A 25,296-nucleotide genomic window follows, 5' to 3' on the forward strand; every position below is an offset into this window, starting at 1 on the left:
ATTCAAGGCAAGGTTTTTAAGGTAGATAAAACCTGTTGCCTCTGTAATCTAGGCTTATCCAGGAAGACAGAATCCTTTCACTACATTATCAAGCTATGATCAAATATTAATCCTTCGGTTCTGTATTCCCACACTATGTGTAATGAGAAATAAAATTAAAGTTAAATAATTAATTGGGCTCCGAGAGACCAAAGCGTCATACCATAAGAGAAGGCTGCCTGTTGTATCTTTGCATGAATCAAGAACAAAACCACCCCATGCTACCGGGAGGCAGACTCAAAACAGAGAAAAAGCTAAATAAATAAATAAATAAATAAATAAATACCCCGCCCATCTGGCTGGGTTTCCCCAGTCACTCTGGGCAGCTTCCAACAAAATATTAAAAATACAATCAAACATCAAACATTAAAAACTTCCCTAAACAGGGCTGCCTTCAGATGTCTTCTAAAAGTCAGATAGTTGTTTATTTCCTTGACATCTGTTGGGAGGGTGTTCCACAGGGCGGGCGCCACTACTGAGAAGGGTAAGGGCTTTTTTGCAGAGAAAAGATGTTTTTACTTTTTCACATTCTAAAATAAAAGGTTAAGTGTAAGAATGGCATGCGCTTCAGGGATCAAACGTTAGGGAAATAATGCTGTTTTAATTAGCGGCAGAGTACGAATTGGTACCGGAGGCTATATGAAACTGCACAGACCTTTCAGGCATCAAGATTTCAGGACTATGCAATGCTTAGTCATTTATTCCTGAACTTCAGATATGAAACAAGAAATATATGATGGCTAACCATCTTTTTCTTTTAAGCTACTCACTACGTTTCAGAAAGTTAACCTGCAACTGACACTGCGAAACGATTACAACTTTTCATATAAAGGTACATGGAAAGCATGCTTGATCAAATATTTGCCCCTTCTCACAAAGGATTTAAATGCTGAATTGAAAACCTTATATTAGTAAGTTTGCTTCTGAATTTTTCACATGTTATAGGACTTAAGACGTCGGATTCAAAAAGGTGCCTGGCCTTTTCTCAGAAAAAGAAAAACCTTTGGATTGTACCCATGGTGGTCATTTTTGACAAATGTTCAGCTGACCTTTCTTTTAAAGTGCTGAAAGTAAATGGTGTGTGTGCATGTGTAAATTAACCCCCCCCCAAAAAACCCCCACCTCAGTAGTGTCCCATTCATTTTTTTAATGAGAAGCCAGGGCCACAAACCAGAATTTCTCTGCCCAGTTCCACACTGCCTGCAGAGGCCCCAGGTCAAGCCACAATCCTTAACTGATGGGGGAAGTCACAATTCCTCACATTTTAAGAGCTGTAGCTCTCCGCTTCTGTTCCAGTGAGCAGTGACAGCTCTTTGCACTACACGGTGTTTCACAGTGCTTGGGGCTTGCTGGAGCTTGTCTGGCAGACAGAAGCAGCTGTTTGCAATTCACGCCCTAAGTCATAATATGTTGTTCGTAGTATGAAAACATTCTAGAGACTCTACCACGCCTCCCGACACTGACTTTTAGACATTTCAGATTATTATAATTTATGAATAACTTTTTACATTCATCTCAAAAATGATACACATGCCATAAAAGCAGCTAAAAACAAGTTTCAATGCAGTATGAATAGCTCAGTTGGTTAGACTTTAACCTAGGGGTGAGCAACCTTTTTCAGCCATGGGCCGGTCCACCATCCCTCAGACCTTGTGGTGGGTCGGACTGTATTTTTTTTGGGGGGGGGAATTGAACGAATTCCTATGCCCCACAAATAACCCAGAGATGCATTTTAAATAAAAGCACACATTCTACTCATGGAAAAACACACTGGTTCTCGGACAGTCCATGGGCCGGATTGGGCCGCATCCGGCCCCCGGGCCTTAGGTTGCTTGCCCCTGCTTTAACTGTTAAGAGCATGGTGTTGGTAATGCCAAGGTTGCAGGTTCGATCCCCGTAAGGGACAACAGCACATTCCTGCATTGTTTGTTTGTTTGTTTCCAAAGGGAGAAACCATTTCATCCCTACTCATTTGTTGTATGTGTGTACGTACAACCACAAGCAAACAGTGGCTGCCCAACACTTGACCTCTACCCAAAGAAAAAGGTTGCAGAATTTTGTATGTAGCAGCTCCATTTATTGTTATAGTTGCTACAGCAATACAGTAGAACGAACTGAACACTCTTAGAATTTACATAGATGAACTGATATTGGCCAACTGAACATATACAGTGCTGCTGATGTTTTATTTCAAGAACAGGCAACCATTCTCTTAAGTTTGTTTCTTGGCAATGCAGAGGACTACTTTTGAAAGGGTGAACAGGAGTTCTTCATGCACAGCCCTTTTGATATCATGCAAAGCATGAACTAAAGGTATAATAAAGTATTTGCAGGAGGAAAGGATGCTGAATAGCCCTGGGGGAAGAAAGGTACCTTTAAATATAAACATGGTTGTAAACAAAATTTCAGATTTAAAAACTCATCTGGGGGAACAGACATTAGAGAGCAATTTCTCAGAAACATATGACCCAGACATTCAGTTGCACCTGTTTCTATGAAAGAAGCCAAAGCTTCTTTCTATTGCTGAGTTATTAATTGGTAACATGAATCTTCTATAGTGGTGTAGTGTTACACTGAAGCCCTTTATTCTACTCCATCCAGAAACAGGACACTTTCTTATTCTTCTTCAGGACAATTAACTAGATTAGAAACTAATGGATGAAGCTCCTCAATTATATACAAGGTTAAGAGCATATTGATTTGGTTTCCTTGCAAATTTATAAGGCACTGGGTGATCTAACCAACCCAAGGCATCTTCACTTGGAAGAACAGAAGACAACCACTCCACCATGTTTGCTGGAAAAACTAACATTTCATCAGCATGTTCAGTTAAAAATATGCACACAGACTTTCAAATATGACATAATCCCGTTTCCTAAAAAGAATGTGCTTCTGCTAGTATATTTCAAATATGGATGGGCCCTTGGCTCTCCAGTTCTGGCTATGCAACATATTTCATTGACAAAGTAACTTTTCATACCTGACACTATATTATATTCAGAAAGTTGATGTGGATGAACACTGGACTACGTGCATTTAACATGCTGTGAATGGGACTCCCTGGGTGTACCTGTTAAAACGCTTATTACTGACAACAGAAAAAGCTTCCTTTTGTAATGGGAGCATTATTTGTTTGTTTGTTTGTTTGCTTATTAAATTTGTATACCGCCCTATATCCGTAGATCTCAAGGCGGTTCACAACAAAAAATCATAATAGAAAAAACAGAGAATACATAATAAAAACAAAAGCAAAGAGAACCCAATAATCCCCACTTCCACAACACATTTTTAAAGGGTATTGGCTGTCTATCAGCCAAAGGCCTGGTTGAAGAGGAGTGCTTTTGCCTGGTCCCCAAAGGTGTATAATGAAAGCGCCATCAGAACTTCCTTAGGGAGGGCATTCCACACGCAGGGAGCCGCTGCAGAAAAGGCCTGTTCTTGTGTTGCCACCTTCCGGACCTCTCACCCACAATTTGATATACAGATTTATTAAATATGCACATTTAGAGCAAGCCACAGGTCCGTGAACAATGGGAAACTGTGGTTGGTTCAAAAGCAAAATAGGAAACTTTTGGTGTGCTTCTCTCATTCATAAAGAGGAGATGGGTTAGGGGGAACATACAAGCCCAAGGCCTGCATAGGGTTATAAAAGGTAAAGGTAAAGGGACCCCTGACCATTAGGTCCAGTCATGTCTGACTCTGGGGTTGCGGCACTCATCTCGTGTTACTGGCCAAGGGAGCCGGCATACAGCTTCCAGGTCATGTGGCCAGCATGACTAAGTCCCTTATGGCAAACCAGAGCAGTGTACGGAAACGCCGTTTACCTTCCCGCCGGAATGGTACCTATTTATCTACTTGCACTTTGACATGCTTTCGAACTGCTAGGTGGGCAGGAGCTGGGACCGAGCAACGGGATCTCACCCTGTCGCGGGGATTCAAACTGCCAACCTTCTGATCAGCAAGCCCTAGAGTCTGTGGTTTAACCCACAGCGCCACCCGTGTCCCTACATATACAGAACCTTTAATAGCAAACCATGGTTTGTGGTTTTGTTTAAACTGGATGTTCGTATGTTAAAGACCAGCCTTCTGTTTCTGTAAGCTTTATGTTATGAAGGCTGTTTTTCCCACAGCATCCACTGGCACAGAGCTCTGCACATATACAGGGATCTTTTTTCTATCTATATGGCAGATGAAGCATTGAGTTTTGAAGGATTTTTTTTCCTCACCAAATGCAGTACAACTTGCAATGCTCGTAGGAAAAGCCCTAGCAGCCAACACATAAACAGTTTACGTGCTTTACAAATACGAACCTTGTCTGTTTGGTGATACTTTAGAACATTATTCCTGTAGTAGTCTAAACATGGAAGGGAAATATGCATCGCATTAATCTAAAGAAGTGCTTGGAGCAGGAAAATATTATTACTCAGATTTCTACAAAAGAAAGGGACTAACAAGCTAACACAAAAGTGCTACAGTGGAGGATTTTATCCCAAAGGCTAATGTAATGCAAATATTTGGTTTGGCACAGACCACTTTAAAAAACACAGTGTTAAATGCACTAACAGTGCAGTTTTATGTAGACTACTCAGAAGTAAGTTCCATTTGCTTCAGTGGGGTATACCACTAGGAATAAATATATAAATATACTCTCTCTCTCTCTCTCTCTCTATATATATATATGCCTAAAGCAGTCATTCTTCTGCATTGGCTTGAAAGCAAGCAATTTTCTCAAAAAATAAAAATGAGAGTAGATTTTTTCATTAAGAACAGCTGAATGTTAATTACACTTAAGGCATCTCCTTATGAAAACAACTTGTCAGAATCTAGGAGCGGCCACATTAAACTAGCTCACTCGACAGACATGACCTTTCACATAGAACAACAGCTCAATTGAAGGTGGCTGAGTAAAGTCTGGACTAGCAAGACAGAGGAGTAAAACTGGGAAAGTCCCTAACAATCATTATTACATTGGTGGGATCTCAAACTGTGATGCGGACTGTCAGTCCCATTAAGTTTTCTTGTTCTGTTTAGCAACGTTGGTTAACAAATGGCTGAACTCAAGTTTGCAAAAGTTGGCCTGGTGCACACGACACGGTAAACCAAACTATGGCTTACTGTGGCCACATAAACATGCAGGGTTCTGGACAGGATTTTTTGCCCTAGCTCCACACTGGCCTAACCAAAGTTGGGCTTATTGTGTTATTCAAAGCAGGACTCAAGGCTTGTTTTGGGCTACAGCTTGTGGTTAGTGAGGACTAAGCTTGACCTTGAGCCCTGAGTTTGGGTTGCATGTTAAGCCAAACCCTGACTTAGCTCACCAGAGAGGACCAAAGTGGCTGCAAGCGCTTCTCTGTGAGCCCACACATTTGCATGGTCCTCATAAGCCATTGTTCGGCTTACTGTGTTGTGCAAACCAGGCCAAGGTACCATACACAATGCACTTTAGTGCTTTCTAAAAGCCATTCTAACCAAAAGCTGCAAATACAGGTAGGTAGCCGTGCTGGTCTGCCATAGTCAAAACAAAATAAAAAATTAAAAAAAAATCCTTCCAGTAGCACCTTAGAGACCAACTAAGTTTGTTCTTGGTATGAGCTTTTGTGTGCATGCACACTTCTTCAGATACTAAAGCTGCAACGGAAATGTAGGGTGGCATCCAACTAAGTCACTGGCTCAGAAAATGACTAAAGAATATGACTCTGCGTTTCTATCATGCCTTAAAAAGAAGATAAAGACCTATCCACACGTTATTTTAAACCCTTTATTCCTCTAAGGCAGAGCTTTCCAAACTTTTCGTGTTGGTAACAAACTTTTTAGACATGCATCATTTTGCGACACAGAAATTCAGTTTTACTAGCAAACTGGAGGTTACACTAACACCTTTCCAGCTCTGGGAGGAGTGTGGGGAGAGTTCACGTGACACACCTACACACTGCAGCCAAGACAATAACGTGTCGTGACATACAGTTTGGAAAGCTTTGCTCTAAGGAGCTAACAGAGATTTTTAGCTTCACAACAACCCTGTAAGCAAGGTTACAGGCATCTATACACAGAGGGTTCCTGCCTGATGCATAGGTGCTGCCACACTAAAAGGTCAACTTCTCACAGAGGCACATAAAAGGTGCGTTATTAAAACTCATCTAAAAATGAACCTACCATGATAAACATGCAGAATGCAAAAAGCAGCCTGGATGAAATCTGCCTGAACTGTCATGAGTCTTGCCTCCCACAGCCTTCAGTGCCAAACACAAACCAGGGAGACTATTTAAAGAAAACAACAAAACCTACTATTTTCAAGCTATGCTTTAAACACACACAGGTCACAAAATGGGGGTATTTTACAGATCTCTGAAAAAGACATAAGCATTTTACAGGTGTTTATAGTTACAAAATATGCTAGGTTGTGGAGAAATGGGGGACTGTTTTTTATTTCCTTGACTGGCTATGCCGTAATTTATTTTGGAGTTCACCTTAAACTCAAGGTTATTGTGTATTACTGGCCCCAAGCAGAGTTATTTGAACACATGCCAACCCTGAGCAATAAGTTACTGGATTTCATGCTCCATGAGGGGTATTTTAAACATAATTCATGGCCTTCGTTTCAGATCAAAAGCACCAAAGGACTGCAGAGAATTAGATTACAGATATTACGGACTGACTAAAGGAGTTAGGGAAGGCAAAGTCACAGTCACCTACCTTCAGAACACATTCCTCCATGCGTATATGTGTGTATGCACACAAACACAAAGCAGTAAAGTTAAACTTTGCAATTAACTCCAGCAGAGTCTCGCGTCTTAATTTAAGATGGGATGTTGTTTTCTGCTGTTGCCCGTTTTGTATAATGAAACAACAGATGAAAGACATTTACAAAAGAAAGAATGCCACAGAGCTGGAAAATGCTCGGGGAAGTGCAATCAAAAAGGTGAGGGTGCAATTCCTCTATGAGGGAAGGTTTGCTTTTTAGCTTACCCCAAAATGGCAAGACGGGACAGGACAAAAGTTTCTACAAGGTGTGGGCAGCGTTTCTCCTTCTCTCATAATCGAAGAACCCAGGGTCATCCAATGATGCTTAATTGTGTGAGAGGCCAGACAGACAAAAGGAAGCACATGCTTCAACTATGGAACACACTGCAACAAGAGGTGGCGACAATACCAACCTAGAGGGCTTTAAATGGAAATCAGACAAATTCACAAATGATATGCTACTCACAAGTATGCCCCTAAACACTAGTAACTGGGAAACAACAGTGGGCAAGGGCTATTATCTTCACATTTACTAGGACTCTTATTTACTCTGAGTAGATACTAAATAATTTCCTTCTCTCTCTCTCTCTCTTAGAATTATGCTTCTTCCCACTCAAAACCATGCTGTACCCAAAGTACTGCATGAAACAGGAATGTATCTGCTGAAACATCAACATCCATTTTAAAAGGCGCAACCAACTTCCTCTGGTTCTTTTCCTTTTTTCTCAAGCCAGCTGCATCTGTACCTTAGGGATGTCCTTCCCACTTTGAAAAACATGCACTGTTGCCAATATTCTCAGATTTCTCTCCTGGATAGAACATTTATCAGAAATGCACGTCTGAGACAATGTTCAAGCTAAATTCTAAGTAGCAAATTTATTTGCTTAGCACCATTGTTCATTTCAAGGAATCAGCCACTTATGTGAATCAATTAGCAAAGTGAGCCTCTTTTCCTAACTTTGAAAGCAGTTCTGTGAAAACCAAGAGTGTATCATCCCTCACAACTATCCAAATAAATAATAGCACTAGAATTCGGTGAATATCTCCTATCCCAGGACCAACTGCAAATAAAGTACTGCAAATGAAGAATAATAGGTAACCATGCCTTTTCTAGGGAGTCTTCTCTTGGACACCTCATGAGAAGAGAAGACTCCCTAGAAAAGACCCTGATGTTGGGAAAGATGGAGGGCACAAGGAGAAGGGGACGACAGAGGATGAGATGGTTGGACCGTGTTCTTGAAGCTACTAACATGAGTTTGGCCAAACTGCGAGAGGCAGTGAAGGATAGGTGTGCCTGGCGTGCTCTGGTCCATGGGGTCACGAAGAGTCGGACACGACTGAACGACTGAACATCATACACAGTTCTGTCCTCTAGTTTTGCAAAATGCTGGAATATGGCTACAGTAGAATCTCTTTGGTCATAACAGTGTTTCAAAGTTCAAAACCTATTCGGTTTAGTCTGAAGTTAGCTACACATTGGTGCATCGGAGAAGTAATGTGTACTCAAGTACCGGTTGCCTATTTGAAACCGAAGGGCATGTGATGGTTATGAATGTGGAAGATTCCAAATGTAGACTTTGCAATCATGTAACAGAAGGAAGCCATACTTAACGTCCTATGTAAACATGCACAGCAGTACAGCGGGTGGTGCTGTGGTCTAAACCACAGAGCCTAGGGCTTGCCGATCAGAAGGTCGGCAGTTCAAATCTCCACGACAGGGTGAGCTCCCGTTGCTCAGCTCCTGCTCGAAAGCACGTCAAAGTGCAAGTAGATAATGCTCTGCCGGGAAGGTAAATGGTGTTTCCATGCGCTGCTCTGGTTTGCCAGAAGCGGCTTAGTCATGCTGACCACATGACCCGGAAGCTGTACGCTGGCTCCCTCGGCCAATAAAGTGAGATGAGTGCCGCAACCCCACAGTCGTTTGCGACTGGACCTAATGGTCAGGGGTCCCTTTACCTTTATGCCTTTGTAAGCAAAGCATGTGTGTGACTGTTGACAGGTGCTCCATTTTCAGCTCTGAAAGGGGGCAGAATGGTGCAGGGAAGAACAGACAAGAATGTACTTCCATGCATCCTGCTAACGTGCACAGCAGCCAGAAATGGAACCTCAGCATAAGTGGGGATTCTCCTATAAACCAATAAGGCCCACTAGCATTTTGAATAACTTCTGAAGTATAGCAGCAGGTAGTACTGAAATATCGATCACAACAAAGCAAACACTGTCCATTCTGATCATCACACCACCATCCGCTTCGCTTAGGAATCTTGTCTTCCTATGTACATAAAAATGTAAGTCCGTCATCACGCAACCCCAATTGAAGGATCTGTAGTGCTGCAATACCATTGAGAAAAAGGGCGTTTATGATGTTTGAAATGATTTCCCATGAAGTCCATCTTTTCAGTCCTGTGTCTCATACTCCTGAGACACTAGTGATTCTTAAGTAGTAAATTATAAGCTAGTGGGTCCTGCAGATGAATTTTCAAGTTGCTGATGGTTTATGCATTAGGTGTGTATGTGGTAGGAAGGCAAATTATTGTTCGGTGTGCAACCAAGTTCATATTCCTCCTGGCCATGAGCTTCTCCCAAATGAGAATGCCTATCCTTTTTTATTTAAGGGATAGCTATATTTAAACCAGAAATTTATGCACAACAGAAGGTAATGTGTTAAGTTTTACTGCTATCCATCTGTACATACCTTCTGAAGTAGACTTAGTGGCACCAAAAGCCTGGCTAGAAGATCATAGGAAACGTAGTATGACCTATACATTTATTTATTTATTTCTAGAAGTATTTATTTACCTACTATCCTAAGGACCTCTTCCCACATTATATTAGTAGTACTAAGAAAGCTGAAACAGGTCTAACTTGTTCTCATGCCTTAGTACAACAAAACACAAAGCTGTCCCTTCCCGATTACATCATCTAGCTGGACAGAAGGAATTCTTCCTACCACAATACTGGTTGGCTGAACACAGTTTAAAATTGTGAATGCAACAAACAGGCGTTATATGAGCACACCTATATGATACACATGTTTTTGAAGAGTTGGAATTGGCCATACTCTTCAATGCACACTTGGTGACAATGCTGAATCTCCTGGTGTATATAATGTGTGAAAGAGAAGCAGGATAGAAATGACTTGATTTGTTGAGCAAACAGCATCAGGCCCTTATCAGTTCACACAGCTTCTTGTTGGCCCACAAGCAAACAGACAGTAACAATATCAAAGTGTTAAATTAAACTAACGTTTATTTATTTATTTTCCAAATTTACCAATACAAGCACTGCATAAACACTGTAACTTTTATAGCTAGAGACGGGAGGAAAGGTAATGTCGCAAAATCCCATAATGTGCTAGTAAGTAAGTTTTATATAAATATGTGGTGCTACCTTAATTCAGTCAGTGCAGACACCCACTACCTCAACGCAGCCAGCTCTGATTTGCAGCAGAGAGAGGTCCCAAGGCCTGCTTTAACTGGACATATTGATGATTGTGCTTAGGAAATGCTCTTTTACTACTGAGCTTTATTCTTCCATGTATTGCAGCCAGGTGGATCCTGTTACCAGGTAGGAAAGTGGAAGGGTATAACATGGCTCATAAAATAAATCTTTAATGTCTCTCTGGAAAGATGCATGTCACTGCACACAAGACTCTCCACAAATTTACCTGCTGGTTTGAGGGGCAGGGTTTTAAAATAAGAGTAAATTTAAGCCTCCTCACTACTGCCACATTTTAAAAGTTTGAGAAACATTCTTGTTACAAAGAGATACATACACAAGTCATCCTGAACTTAAATCCCTCCCAGGAGAGCTGGAGATAGATTGTCCAACACAACAAAAAAAGCATTCCTTGTCATTCTTTCTGGTAATCTAAATAAGCTTGAATTGAACATTTCTTTCCACAAGATGCTTGTTAGGTAACTACTTCTTGAATTAATAGGTCACATAAAGATCGAGGAAGCCAATAATGGAAGACTACTTTTTGACAAGACAATGAAACTTCAAGCTACATTACTAAAACAAACAGAAACAACAACAACAGCAGCAGCAGCAGCTATGTACATTTTAATTAAACAAAGCCATATGGCAGAGGATGCTTGCCTGATAGACTGAACAGTGTCACAAGATGTTCTGTTTCAAGATCATGCAACAATTCCTGGCACTGTTGCTTACAAAAAACCCAGAATTATACCCCCTTTCCCACCACCAAGACACTAAAAAAGTCAAAGGAAACACATTCCTGAGCCCCCACGATAAAAATGGCTCAGCGTGTGGAATGCAAGGCGAACATTCCTGTATGAACTCAAAGGTCTGATTTAACTTTGGAGCAGTAGCCATAGCTTCAGGGGAGGGAGGAAATGGGGACCTTGAATGTTGGTCTTTGCCTCCAAACCCCTTTGCTGCTCCCACCACCACCACATTGTCTATCATTGTCTTTTGTAGAGGGGGAAATAGCAGCTTCCTTAAGACAGGGCACAAAGACAGAATTCATCCCACATTGTGGGAGAAGAAACCAAATGCTGAAAATATACCTTGTTTGAGGAGAGTCCATTTTTCTTTCTTTCTTTTTTTTACTCTGGAATGAGAAAGACCAAATCTTTCTAAACAAACAAGAGTAATTTATTTACAGTTTGTTAAATTATCTCAGTATCATTGCCAGGAGTGGCTTCCATCCAGCTTTTAAAAGCCTAAACCAAGTGATTTTTCTAAACAACAGAGGTTCTATGGTTTTGAAAACAAATACCAATGGACAGTTGGCTGGTTTGGAAAAACGCATAAGGCTCTGTGTTGTGAGTGACCGTATTTGCAGACAAGGCTGTTCTGTCTCCATGCTTTCCACACCTATGTGTGAAAGGTGAAAGCTTAAAACATGATGTTTTAAAAAATGAAATTTAGGCTTAGAAACCATGTGGTTTCTGCTTATATGTTACATTTTTGCTACACATAGACTCTGTGCAGATGTGATCTCCATGATCGACGTCTGTCACTCACTGTTCAAGTTTGTCCAAACGTGTAGAGTAAAGAGAAAACGGCTTGAAAACAAGAACAAAATATTGGCTTCTTGCAACAGTATCTTCCAAAAAAGGTGAACAGAACACTGCCCATTTAAAAGCCTATGCGATTAAGTGCTACTTCTCTCCCTCTCTTACACACACACACACACACACACACACACACCAAGAACAGTTAAATCAACTACCTACAGGTATTTTGTCTATCAAAGATGAACTTGTATAAGAAATGGATTCAGGGGAAAAACCTCCATTATTTTGCAAATTAAATAAACCAGAAAAATAAAGCTTTAAAGTGAATTGATCTATTTATAAGACGTTTCCAGCCACATTGCTCTGTAGAATAATTTTTAAAAATCAACACATTGATGGGACACAATATCTTTATTGGGACAGATCAAGAAGGTACAAAGCAGCCAGCAGCCTTTGTAGGACCTTTTCCAGGCTGGTTCATATGAAACAAAAATAGTGAAGAGGGCTGGGGTAGGCCACAGCAGAAAATTTCAGAATAAAAAATGGAAACTCATGAGTGCTTGTATAGCATTGGGTAGTAGTATATGTGTGGGAGGCAGACAAGTGTTACAAGCTTTTAATGAGCCACCTTTCCACCCCCGCCCTCAAAAACACTTGAGCTCTGGGGGTGAGTGTTAGGAAAATTGAAGCCAACAAGATCATAGCCTGTTAGTCCTATCTACAACCTGCAACAAGATTATGTCACGCTAAAATGCAGGCAGAACTGTCAGCAGGACTCTAAATTGTGAAAACATGGAACTATACTCAGTACTCTGAATACAGCATGACATAAAATCCATTGTTCAACATGGTTGAGCATGGGCCAAAGTGTTCCATGGCTTGGTGGAGCTATAACCATTTGAGGAAAAAATGCAGCAGAAGCCCATCTATCACGCAACTCAGTGCAGGGAGCAACATTTATATACCAACCAGATTTACTGAGTTTCTAAAACATGTAACTCACATATCAAAGGCAGAATCATCTGGGTAGTCATCGTCTGGGCAGTTAAGAAAATGTTTTGGCTTTATATATTGTCTTCTTTTCTGTGTCCAAGCTGAGAACATTTCTCCCCCATTACATTCTGAACTGTCTAGCATTAAGCCCAGTGCTTTCAATTACATCGTGTTAGTTGCCAGCTTCTGTGCTTTCGTACAAACTCTAGAACAAACCTTCCCCCCCCCCGCCACCAAAAAAAAGCTCTCAATCATAAGAGCAAACGACAATCATAATTGAGTTTTTAATGTTTTACAAAACACGATTCTAAACTTTATTTAGGTTCTCCTTTTGCGCTGTACGAGTGTAGGATTTGCATGGGGACTGGCATCTTTTGTAACCATCGTTTGGTGTGTTTATACATTATACATCATAATATACATAATATACATTTATGTATATGTATATACATTATACATATATACATTAACAGTAGATTTCTGTGCCTAAAAACAGAGTTCACTTGCTGTAAGGTGTACAGCACGCACACACACACACATGTACATTTAACAACCTCAGCAACATTACCCCGGTTACCTTAAGCTCCATTAATCTTAATGCAGTCCTGCAAAACAAAACAGTTTCCTTTAACAACTGGATTCTTGACCTTCTGCTGCTCTGGTGCATGAATGGGGGTGGGGTGGAAAGGATACTGTCCAATCACGACCGAGAGCTGCAGTATTAAAAACAGCACACGTGCCACAGAATAGCCAGGAGAAAAGACAAACTCTTCCCCCGTAACACCGCCATGGCAACAGGGCCAGTTTGCATTCCTCTTCCGTGCTCTCAGAGCATTAGTAATTCAAATTCACAGAAAATGTTCTTTTTATAGTATCTGTCTCTTATGGAGGTGATCAGGAAAATATATATATGCGCATCATTGCCAGTACTGGTCAATCTTCAAACCCAACTCCAAATATCAAAAGAATGCAAACAGATTTTAGAAGGTGAAGGTGGAAAAGGCAGTTTGTGACAATTATTTTTTTCCTCTCTGTGAAAAAACATCCTTGAGCCTCAGAACTTGGCTTCTTAATAAATTCTTCCCTCACATATATTGAGTAGTTAGTTCTACTGGATAATCAATGAAGAACCTACATGCATTATTGCTATGGACTCTAATTTAAAATGTTTCCCTTTTCCATATATCTTAGAAGCACAACTGCAGTTCAAAACTGCAGTTCATTAAAAAAAAACTTGTTACAGTGATTCCCAAACTTTTTGCCCACTTGACCATTGCTTGGTTATCTTGGTGTACTACTTCATGATCCCCCCCCCCGCCTGTTTTAGCAACTAAAGCCACAGAACTGTAGAGTTGGAAGGTACACCAAGGGGTCATCTAGTCCAACCCGCTGCAATGCAGGAGTCTTTTGCCAAACATGGGGTTTTTAAACCACGACCCTGAGATTAAGAACCTCATGCTTTACTGACTGAGCTACACCTGCTGAGCTAAATGTACTGCTAGACGCTGTACGATTCTCAACTGAATCTTTTATTGCTTCTTTTATTTCCTTTGTATTGTATTTTTATTATGCTACAATTTGGGCTTCCATGGAATTCAAATTGTAATACAAAAAAATACAATATCTAAGAGAGGCGTGGGAAAGAAGCATTAAAAACGCAATTAAAAACAAATAGGAATATTTAATGCAATGGGTGAGCAGTTTCCCATCTTCAATGGCGATTCCATAGACCACATGAATGAGGTTAAATGGGCCACTGGTGGACTTCATTGGGCACAGTTTGGGAACCCACAGCCTAGGATATAATCACCAAAAAATAAATTAAAATGAAACTATCCTCTGTTACTGAGGTGCTTCTAGACTAGAGTTTTAAACACTGCACACATTGTTCTCCCACAACGTAACTTTCTATACTGCAGCAGGTAAAAAAGGTAAAGGTACAACCCCCCCCCCAATTTTCTGTCATGTAACTTTTCAACATTATTAACAGCTAGTGTGGAAGTGCCCTGGCTGATCGCTCATTGTCTGCCATCTCCACTAATAAAGATTTATGCAATGCTTAATTCTATTACTGCAAGCTGTCCAAAGTGTGGGGGGCAGGGTGGGAAAGGTGTGGAGAAGCTAAAATTACCTTTTAAATAATGCATTATTTAATGTGTGGCTTTAATATAGATCCAAATAATTCAAGACCGGTACGTCAAATACTACATTGCTATACTTAATACCGTCTAGAATAATGATTGTTTACCTCACAAATGTTGCCATGCAGGTCCACTGTAATGTTTGTGGTTAAAAACAACAACTCCTTTGTGGGTTGTTGTGTTGAGTTTGCAAACAGATCTCTTGTGGAACAGCAGGGATTCCTGTGTAAAGGAACCCTTATCTTCATCTGCCCCCTCACTCCACACGCTTCCTGAAAAATTGCCCCATCAAGGGTTTAGGAACTAATTGTTTTTCGAAGCCACCATATATGATAGCAGGGTGGCTTTTCCTGTGTTGGTGAGCTATATCCAGCAATTATGCCTAGTTTATATTGTATATAGCTGTATCTCCTACATAATTTTATATACCGGTAATTTAAGTAGCGGCAATAAATCTGGATACTGAATTATATTCAAGTATTCTGCTGAGGGAAGGATTTGGTCTTATCCTACAAAGCAAGAGATAGGCATACTTATTCATCCTTATTTATTTGGTAAAGTTTATATCTCACTCCATCCTAGCAAAAAAAAAAAAATGCAGATATATACAAATCATATACATATACACATGTATGTCTAATCTCCAGAAAACAATATTCAAGCTTACCAGAAGATTTCCTGGTTTGTTGAACCCTTACATATGACGTCTTCCATGCTATCCAACTCTCCTAAGTTTACCATTTTTCCCAGTCGGACCTCAAAATGTTTTTACCAAGTCTTTACACCTCTACCAGGTGTCAAACAAGCGTGATGCCAAGGAAGAAATCATTACAATTACAAATATATTTTATTAGTCAAATACATTAATGGACACAATAATGCTTTGACTGTTATTAACATTAATGAACTACTAAATTTGATGCAAGCAAGCCCCTGGCGCACAGAGAAAGTGGTGCTCTTCCACATTATCCACAACATAATGGAAGAAATCTACTGTGTGTTTTGTTGCAACTTTTTAAGATGTTGACATCATCTCATATATTTACAATACACAGACCAAGGAAAATTCCTACTGCTTAGCTACAGTGATATGTAAACTGCTTTGCAGTGAAAATAAAACACACAACGAAAGAAAACTTCTCTACGGAACAACCACAAGCATGGTGTGTTAACTGCTGTTAGATAGCGGGGAGGGAATTCCACAACTTAGGGGCTGCCACATACAGTATAATGGCTTCTTCCTGGCAAAATGAAGGTATGGGGCTCACATGGCAGAACAATCTGCATGAAAAAGCATCTTTACACATAAAAAGCTAGCATGTTGGGGTAAAGGCTGAGCCAGTTTTCTAAATGCATGGGGTTTTGTTTTGTTTTAGTAAGAACTATACAGCTATGTAATTTGCCCGATCTGGAGTATGAAGTGATACAGCCCAGGCTCACCACCTCATCTGTAAGAACAAGCTGTAAGCTGTAAATTATGGTACTTACGCATTTAGTGGATCGACATTCCTATCAAACCTGATGTCATTTGTGTTATGACTGCCACAGAGAGTTTATACATATCTGTTCAGTGTGTACAATTATATTCTACTTATCTATTCCGCTCTTAATTTTTTTGTGTACTGGTATACTTCTTCCTCATCATGGCTTTTCCTTCATAATAAAAAGCTGAGGAAATACGTAATCTTGGAAGGCAACGAAAATCCATTTTAATTTTTTGCTACCTTGTTTAGGTGCTTCATGTCATCTGAGGAAGGACTCTAGACCAGGGGTCCCCAAACTAAGGCCCGGGGGCCGGATGCAGCCCAATCGCCTTCTCAATCTGGCCCACGAATGGTCTGGGAATCAGTGTGTTTTTACATGAGTAGAATGTGTGCTTTTATTTAAAATGCATCTCTGGGTTATTTGTGGGGCATAGGAATTTGTTCATTTTTTCCCCTTCAAAATATAGTCCGGCCCCCCACAAGGTCTGAAGGACAGTGGACCGGCCCATGGCTGAAAAAGTTTGCTGACCCCTGCTCTAGACTGAGGTTAAACCTTTCAGCTTATCTACCTGGCACACCCAAAATTATTTTAAGGTCTACATTAACTTACAGATAATAATTCCATCTCCGCCTTCAGATGAAGAAGCTTCCATTTTAAGACTTTATCAGTTTCAAAGGGCAGTGCATGCAATAAAGAAACCACACAGACTTTCATGTTTGTCCGATGATCTAAAAGCAGATATAGCTGTAGAAAACTCAACTGTGCAAATAAGTACTCGAGACATTTGGGATTCTCAGATTTAAAAAGAAGTTTTAAAAATGCAGATATGCGGTTCAGTTTATGAAGGGTCCTTGGCTCAAGTCTTCTCTGAGTTCTAAAAAGATAGGACAACAACTTTTTAGAAAAAGAACATTTTTTAAAAAAAACTCCCAAAATCTAAAATGAATTCCAAAGGTTTTCTTCAGAATTTAAAAATAGATGTATGAGGTTAGATTTTCATAAAGCAAAGAGAGTATGAAACAATTCCAATAAGCCATTAAACAAGAACAAAAGATAACTGTTTCAAATATCAGTATAGAACATATTGTGTAATTTCCATGTATATAATCCAGCACAGGTGTATTTAATTGCTATCCGAGTAGTTCTGTTTTACACACATGTGCAATGATATTATGTGAAGGTCTGGATTTCTGCCTCGTTTGAAATATCCCTGAGTAACCAGAATGGGATCACATCTCTTCTAGCCGGAAATATTATCATGGCATAGTTTGCTTACCATGATGGTTTTCTACTATTTTCTTTTTTTTTAAATGCTAAAAGTGTCAAACTTCCTTCTTCTGTGGCTGGATTATTTATTATTATTGCTGCTGTTAAGAGACTCACTTTGGCTGTTCTATTCATTACTAATAGCCCCCACTTGAAGTGATCAATGCCCCAAGTTTGTTTCAGGAGCAATGTAAGACCTTTTTGTTCCAACCGACATTCTGCGTGAAAGAATTTTAACTTGCTGGTTTTTTTACAAATATAGGCAGATATTCATAAGAACAGTAATAACCAGATTTAGTAATGGCTAGCATGTAGGGAATGGAATGTTTAGAACTTTTTTCTTTCTTTGATTAGCTTGTTCACTACTATATCTTCTTTTTTGAAATCTTCCTTGACTTCAAAAGCAGTTTACTGAAAAGAATTGGAGATGAGGAAAAAACAAAATCTGAAAGACCTCGGGAATCACAGAACTATTTCCTTGGTTCTTTAGATTAATTAAGTTTACCTTGGATAGGATCCAGACTGGCCTGCCCTTTTAAAGCAATTTTCGTGTTTGTTAAAAAACAAGAAACCCAAACTTGATAGTATAGTTAATGTTTGGGGAACTCTGTTGCCTCCACCATTATGTACTGAAGCCAAGTGTTTTGACTTTGGATCATGAAGAGACAAGGGCCATAAATTGCAGGTGTGAGTGGCCACCACAAGCTTTGCCAAGTATCTAGTAATAGAGAGAGAGGCAGTGTTGTATAATGGTTAGAGTAGGACTTGGGAACCCAGGCTTCAAATGCCCATTCAGCCAGGAAGCTCATTTGCTGACCTTGGGCAGCACTGTCTCTTCAAAGGGTTGTTGAGAGGACAAAATGAGGAGGGGGGAACCATGTACTTGAAATTGTGACCCTTACAGGAAAGGCAGGATATAAATATAATAATAAGTAAGTTGTGGCAGGGCTAAAAATAGTACACTTTGTCACTGGGACTGTACTGGTGCAAAATATTAAGATCTTACATTTATAAATGAACTTGTGAGTGGGATGTTTTTAATGTATTCTCTGCTCCTGCCACCAGTTTTAACGTATCTATGTGGGCCTGTTTTCGTTTGGTTCCATGGTTGTTTAGTTAAGCAAAGTAAAGCAACTAACACGTTTACTTCCATAAACATACAGCAAAGGCAGGGATTTTAAAAGTATGATACTAAACATATCTACTTTGGATTACGCCACACTGAGTTCAGTGTGTAAGACTGCAGCCTAAGACAGCGGAAAGAATCTGCCAAGTTTCAGATGTTTGCAACATGTCTGTCTGAAGGTTAACGCATGACATCACGCTGGTATTTCATAGTAAGAGCCTCTCCCCTTATCTTAAAAATAAATAAATAATAGTTGCCACTTTATCAGGATGGCTGAGCATGTGTAATAGTGCCTAATGCCTGTGGGAAGAGGTTTTAATTGCTCAATAAAGCGGTGGGAAGCTAACTTACAATATAGTGCAAAGACACAGCAGAATACAACTACAACTGCCATTTGTGAAAACCAGGCCTATGTGGAACTAAGCTATAAAATCCACTGAGAGAAACTACCTTTCGTCTCAATATATAAAGTTGTAATTGTGGACTGTGATTAAGATATTGGGTGTCAAAGATTCTACATAAGCTACCAAGGCTGTAACAAAACATTTTCGTTCTGAGAAGTGCCTTCCAGGCCCCCCTCTCTGTCCAAGGTAAAAAGTAAGAACCTCCCAACTTTGTAGAGCTTGCACCAAATAGAAAAAAAGCATGTTTGCTGTGAGTGGAGGACAGTGTACGAGAACATGTGCATTTGCTTTGGTCCATCTAGTTCTGCCAACACAGCACTAGCTCTCAGGGGTTTAAGACAAGGGGACATTCCCTGTCGTATGTCGAGATATCAGGGCTTGAACTTGGGACCTTCTGCATGCTGCACCACCGAAATACTCCAAAACAAGAGAAGCCTACTAATCTGAATTTCTCAGTCAACCTATCATATAGGTCTATCTGCCAACAAGCCCATACACAGAACTACAAGATAGTCACAGATTTTTTTTCCTTGACAAGCTCTGCCAGTTTTATTTTTATAGATGATCCTTTTAATAACTCAGCATGTTTGAGGAACTGAAGCGCGCACACCTATTTGCACCCCACCCAAAGTGCAGATTAAGCAACACAGGAAATAAAGAGTTTCGGGTTTTGATGTGACAGGAGTGTTCGCTAATTATATCCACTCCTTTTAGCTATTTATAAATTGCGTCTTTATCGGAATTTATCGGAAGACACCAACACATCATTTTGTTTGGAATTTTGGAGTAAAGGCTGTCTGGTTTTGGAGAGGTGGAACAGCCCATTTATTCACACATGCTCAGAATGCAGACCATAGTCGTAGATCTAACAGGAAAGAGCACCATTCTGCTTGGGCTTGCTGCCTTCTCAGCAAATTGGTACCTGTGCTTTCATCAGTTGCCTCAAAAGTATGTCAAGTTCTTGAAAACTGAGCAGGAAGCATCATGTAATTTATTATCCTTAAGAATAAATGAGATCATCCTTCCATCTTCCAGGTGTAGTTTTCTCCTACAACTGCATGGTACAGAACAGTTCATGTCCTAAATATTTGTTACTACTGCAGGCTCTGCCCAGAGAAGATTCCTGTATCATGCTAATTATGAATATGTGAAAGGGCTTGGAGGTACAGTTTTAGGAAAGTTTTCTACATTTAGCTGGAAGTTGATATCTGCAAGCAGGGTATCCATGTGTTATGCGTTACAGAAAACAGTCCTCTGTTTGAAGAACCATGATTCTGGCCCAAATCCAGTTTAAAGAAAAAGAGGAGACAGCAGGGGCCTTAAAGATGCCCAACTGACAGCACCTGGACAGCGGACTACATAGGTAAACAGGTTTTGTCTATTATGGCAGGATTTTTTCCTTGCATTTTTAATTAAATTATAGTTGTGGTTTCTAAATTTGCATCCATAGCTATGAATTATAGCACATTTGAACTTTTGATTCACATTTGATACAAATCATTTCCCTCTTTTGTGGAGATGCTATTCGTCTTTTCTAAGAGGGCATTTTCCAAAGTGGTGCCCCAACTGTGGAGAAAACCTCCTCCCTGTTGAGGTCGATCTAAGGCCAACCTTAGCTTAATACTGGTGTCAAGATAAGAACTCACTATATTCTGAAGTATCTGTGATTTGCCTGGGACAATAAGGGAATCAGTTGCCCTATGCTTTAAGAATGCTTTATTTATTGTTTCATCTACTTGAAATAATTTTAAATGTATTCTTGGACACTGCCCTGAGATAAATTTGATATAGTGTAGTATTTTTACTGTCATGGTTTTCCAGGGTTCTAAGCCGAAAATGTCACGTGTGGATTTTATGTCTCATAAAATGTTAGACAGGATGGACAAATTATCATAAAGAAGACAAGATAGGGCACACAAAAGCACTTGTTGGTTTAAAATATTATAACAATGAGAGTGTCCTCTGAATCTGGAAGAATCTACAATTATTATTATTATTATTTACTACTTTACATGTTGACTAATAACACATGGCCTCAAGGCCATTTATAACCCAGAATAGGGGAAAAAATGAGAATTAAATATAATTAAATAAAACCACCACAGACTAAAAATGACCATACTTAAATGTGAAACAATTTAGAAACCTCCTCTCACCACCACGAACGTTAATTAAAAACTCTTAATAGTGATTATACTAACAAAGCCATCAAACTGTGGAAGATATAATCCCAATGAACCCATAGCTTATGTAACACGGGAGCGGGCAAGAGAAACAGAAAATAAAAACAAGCAGCGATATCTGAATAAACCATTTAATTGCTTTAATCTCCCATTCAGATAATATTTTCCTCAACATATTATTTATGTCTTACAACACAATTCCACAACACAACCACCACATCACAGACTGGATAAAGATTTAAGGATCAGGCCCTGATATGAGTCATGATTCATGTTCTCTAAATATGACTTCATATAATGAGACTAGATATCCTTGTTGGCAGAGCATGTTCGACCTGTTCTTGAAAGTCTCCAAAGAAGAAAATTTAAGAGCCTCTCAGGCAACTTTCTCCACTACTAACCCTTAGGCCACTTTGGCTTCAAGGGCTGGCACAGAAAACAATGCAGGAGCTGGCCTTGGGAATGCACACTAGGGATGCGCACTGATCACAAGACTTGGTTCAGACCCCAATTTGGTGCTTTGGAAAACAGTCCTCTTTCATTTGGCCCTGGGTCCAAGTCTGCTTTGGAATAAGCAAGGCCTTGTTTTCCAACACCCAGGCCCAAACGGGGGCGGGGGGTCATATGGGCCACTTGGCCCATGCCTCCGATTCCAAAGGGGGCCTCGGTCAGCATATTCACAATCGCTCACCATTATTTAAATGTAAATACTTAAATAATCCTTTTCCCTATGTATTTTTTAAAAGCACTATTGTATATCTACTGTATATTTTCCATTTTGTCTTTATATGCAGATACGGTTCAAGCCTTGAAATAAAATTATTTGTCAGCATAACTTTTGTGAAAATTATTTATGTACTTAACATATTTATAAGACTTCGGAGATCCCCAAAGTAAAAAAAAGGGGGGGGCACATGATCTACCTGGCCCAGGCCTCTGCCTGGCTCTGCAAGGGCCTGCCAACACCACACTTCCTAAGTGGGAAATAAAAATATGGTGTGCACGCTCTCTCTCTCTCTCTAGACAGAAGCCATAGCAGGCCCTTTATAGTGGACTAGTGGTTTAAGCCCATTAAAATAATGGGCGCTAGAACATATGTGGTAAACATGCATGCTTACTCAGGAGTAAACAATGGGACTTAACTGCAGGTAAGCATACATGGGATTTTGGGAAGCCTGCATAGGAGCAGACTGCAGCGCTATGAAATTTTGTATTTAATTACCAGCTGAGCAATATGCCTCCCTTGAGGGCGCAGCGACCCACCCAACCACCTTTGAGTGCATATGCCTTTCAGTTCGAGAACTACAGCCCCCACAACCCCTTGCGCCAGTTTTTTCCCCCCAGGCTTTTCAGGGTGGGGAGAATGGAAAGAGGCTGCTGTCTCTATGCTGCTTCCTTAAGAGTTTTAGCAGTCTGCCTTTTAGAGGAAGAGAAAGAGGGGAGGGGGCTGTGGATTGCTGCCGAGGCTGAGTTCCATACTCGCTCGGCGATTGGCCAAGGAGAGGGAAGCAGCTCGGAGTGGTGAGCGTGTCCTCTGCCACCCCCCCCCAAGACAGCGTTTTTTTTGTTCCATTTGTTTTTATTTTTTTAAAAAAAACTCGGGCTGCCTAACGACTGGGCGCGCGCCCTGCAGCCTCTCCTCTCCGTTGCTAACAAACTCCGCGGCCCTAGCAACAGAAGGCCGCTCTCTCCACCGGCCCTGGCTTTTCAGTTTTTTTTCTTCAGGCTTTTCAGGGTAGGAAGAAGGGAAAGAGGCTGCTGTCTCTATGCTGCTTCCTTAAGAGTTTTAGCAGTCTGCCTGTTAGACGAAGAGAAAGAGGGGAGTGCTGTGGATTGCTGCCGAGGCTGAGTTCCATACTCGCTCGGCTATTGGCCAAGGAGGCCCGTGAGGGAAGCAGCTCGGAGTGGTGAGCGTGTCCTCTGCCACCCCCCCCCCCAAGACAGCGTTTTGTTGCTCCGTTTGTTTTTATTTTTTTTATAAAAAAACCCGGGCTGCCTAACGACTGGGCGCGCGCCCTGCAGCCTCTCCTCGCCGTTGCTAACCAACTCCGCGGCCCTAGCAACAGAAGGCCGCTCCCCCCACTGGCCCCAGCTTTTCAGCTTTTCCCCCCAGGCTTTTCAGCCTGCCTTTCGGAGGCGGGGGGGGGGGGGGGGGGGCTGGGGATTGCGGCGGCCTCGGCCTCGGCCTCCTAACATTCCTCTCACCTTTGTAGTGAGTTGTTCTGTGAGAGGCTAAAGTAAATGAAGTTGTACTTCAGGCTCCAGGAGCGTGGCAGTGGCGTCTCCTGCTCTTCCACGTCGGTGCTCCACGGACGGGCTGCTCTGTGCTGTTCCTGGGCCGCTAGCCTTCGAGGCTCGGCTTTCAGTGGCGACAGCAGCAGCGTGGCCTCCCTCTTCAGCCTCCCCTCGTCCTCTGCAGCCCCAACGTTCCGATTCAACCGCCCCGCTTAAACTGCCGACGCTGCTCGTGACCCGATCTCTCTCCATCCAATCCCAGTGTCCCTGGGGCACATGCTCAGTTGCGCAAACCCAGAGACACACGGACTGGACGCAGAGACACTTGCATTTATATATATAGATACATCTAATTATTTTTTCAAAGCCAACAAATATATATAAATATGTGTATGTGATTGTGTCTTTGTATGTATGCGTGTGTATGTATGTATGTATGTATGTGTGTGTAGTGTGTGTGTGTGTATATAATTTGTAGAAGCTAATGAAAGCTGCCAACATGGTAGGCTTCTGAGGGGATTAATTTCATAAAACAGCTTAACTGCAGTATCTCCTGATATGTCCTGCCCAATTTACAAATACCTGCCCTGCTTCTCAAGGGTCTGTGTTGAAACACTTGCTTCCTATTTACCTACTGAACTTATCTGCCTAGTTCTAAACCTCTTGGTTTGCCTCTCAGATTTTCTCTTTCTTCACTCAGAAATGAATTATTCAGGAACAGACCCGATCTTGCTGTTATCTATTTTGCCTCATCCACACTATTATGGGGCTGCCAAACCTCTAGATACTGTGTTTAGAATTTGAACTCTACTAGGGAAATTACCCAACAGTGGTCTTTTATCACCATAATTTAAATTAAGGACAATGATCTTGAAAGCAGTATCACTTATTCCTTGGAGAATAAGGACAAATGTCATGACCGTCCATTTATGTAACACAATAACTTAATACGTATTTCACATTTAGATTAATTTCAAAACACATACACATATTACTGCAATACATCAACTCTTTTCAGGGGCTCATAATTCAGTTAAGAGTTCTGAACCAAGCTTGTACCTCTTTAAAAAGAAATGGGATTTGTCCGCCATTACTTGTTCCTGAGAAACACATAGGCTACTGGGTCATAGTAATCGCAGCATCCTTTTCTTAGTGCTTACAGACCAACTAACTATTTAATCATCTGTTCTAGGACCTTTTCCCCTGATATCACTGTCAAGCTCACTGGTCACTAGTTACCTGGGTGTTTTTTTCCCTTTTTTGAAGATGAGGACAACATTTGCCCACCTCCAGTCTGCAGGGACCTTACCTGTTCTCCAAGAATTCTCAAAAGATTATAGACAGAGGCTCTGAGATTACATCTGCAAGCTCCTTTAGTACCCTTGGGTGAGCTCACCAGGCCCTGGAGATTCATTTAAAGTAGCTAGGTATTATAATTCCTATTGAGAATAGCCTTTGTATGAATAGCATTGGATCATAACCCATTTCCATGCATGAAGGTGCTTCAAGCGCTGTAGCATTATTATTTTAAAAAAATTGTAAGTCAGACCAAGTAACCTTTTATGCGCATCTGCTGGGGTGAAGGAAGACGATAGTAACTGGGGATTATATATCAAGAGGTAGTACTTTTTGAGAGTGACAAATATTTTTCAACCCCACCCCAAAACAACAGAACATCTCTTTGGTAATGTCTGGACA

At 40.8% G+C, this 25,296-nt stretch overlaps 1 protein-coding gene across 6 annotated transcripts in view; it reads right to left on the bottom strand.

Annotated features, from left to right (window-relative positions):
• SHROOM2 (shroom family member 2) overlaps window positions 1-25,296 on the bottom strand; it is a 104,365-nt gene that overhangs the window by 68,738 nt on the left and 10,331 nt on the right. The window contains exon 1 of one of the 6 annotated variants that reach the window (XM_033147434.1): window positions 11,313-11,344. The exons of the other annotated variants lie outside the window; for them this stretch is intronic. The gene's annotated coding sequence lies outside the window, so the exon portion shown is untranslated. Of the gene's footprint in view, window positions 1-11,312; window positions 11,345-25,296 lie in introns of those variants that run through there. 6 annotated transcript variants of the gene reach the window in all.

Source organism: Lacerta agilis, chromosome 4 (genome assembly GCF_009819535.1).
Source record: "Lacerta agilis isolate rLacAgi1 chromosome 4, rLacAgi1.pri, whole genome shotgun sequence".
Classification (NCBI taxonomy): Eukaryota; Metazoa; Chordata; class Lepidosauria; order Squamata; family Lacertidae; genus Lacerta; species Lacerta agilis.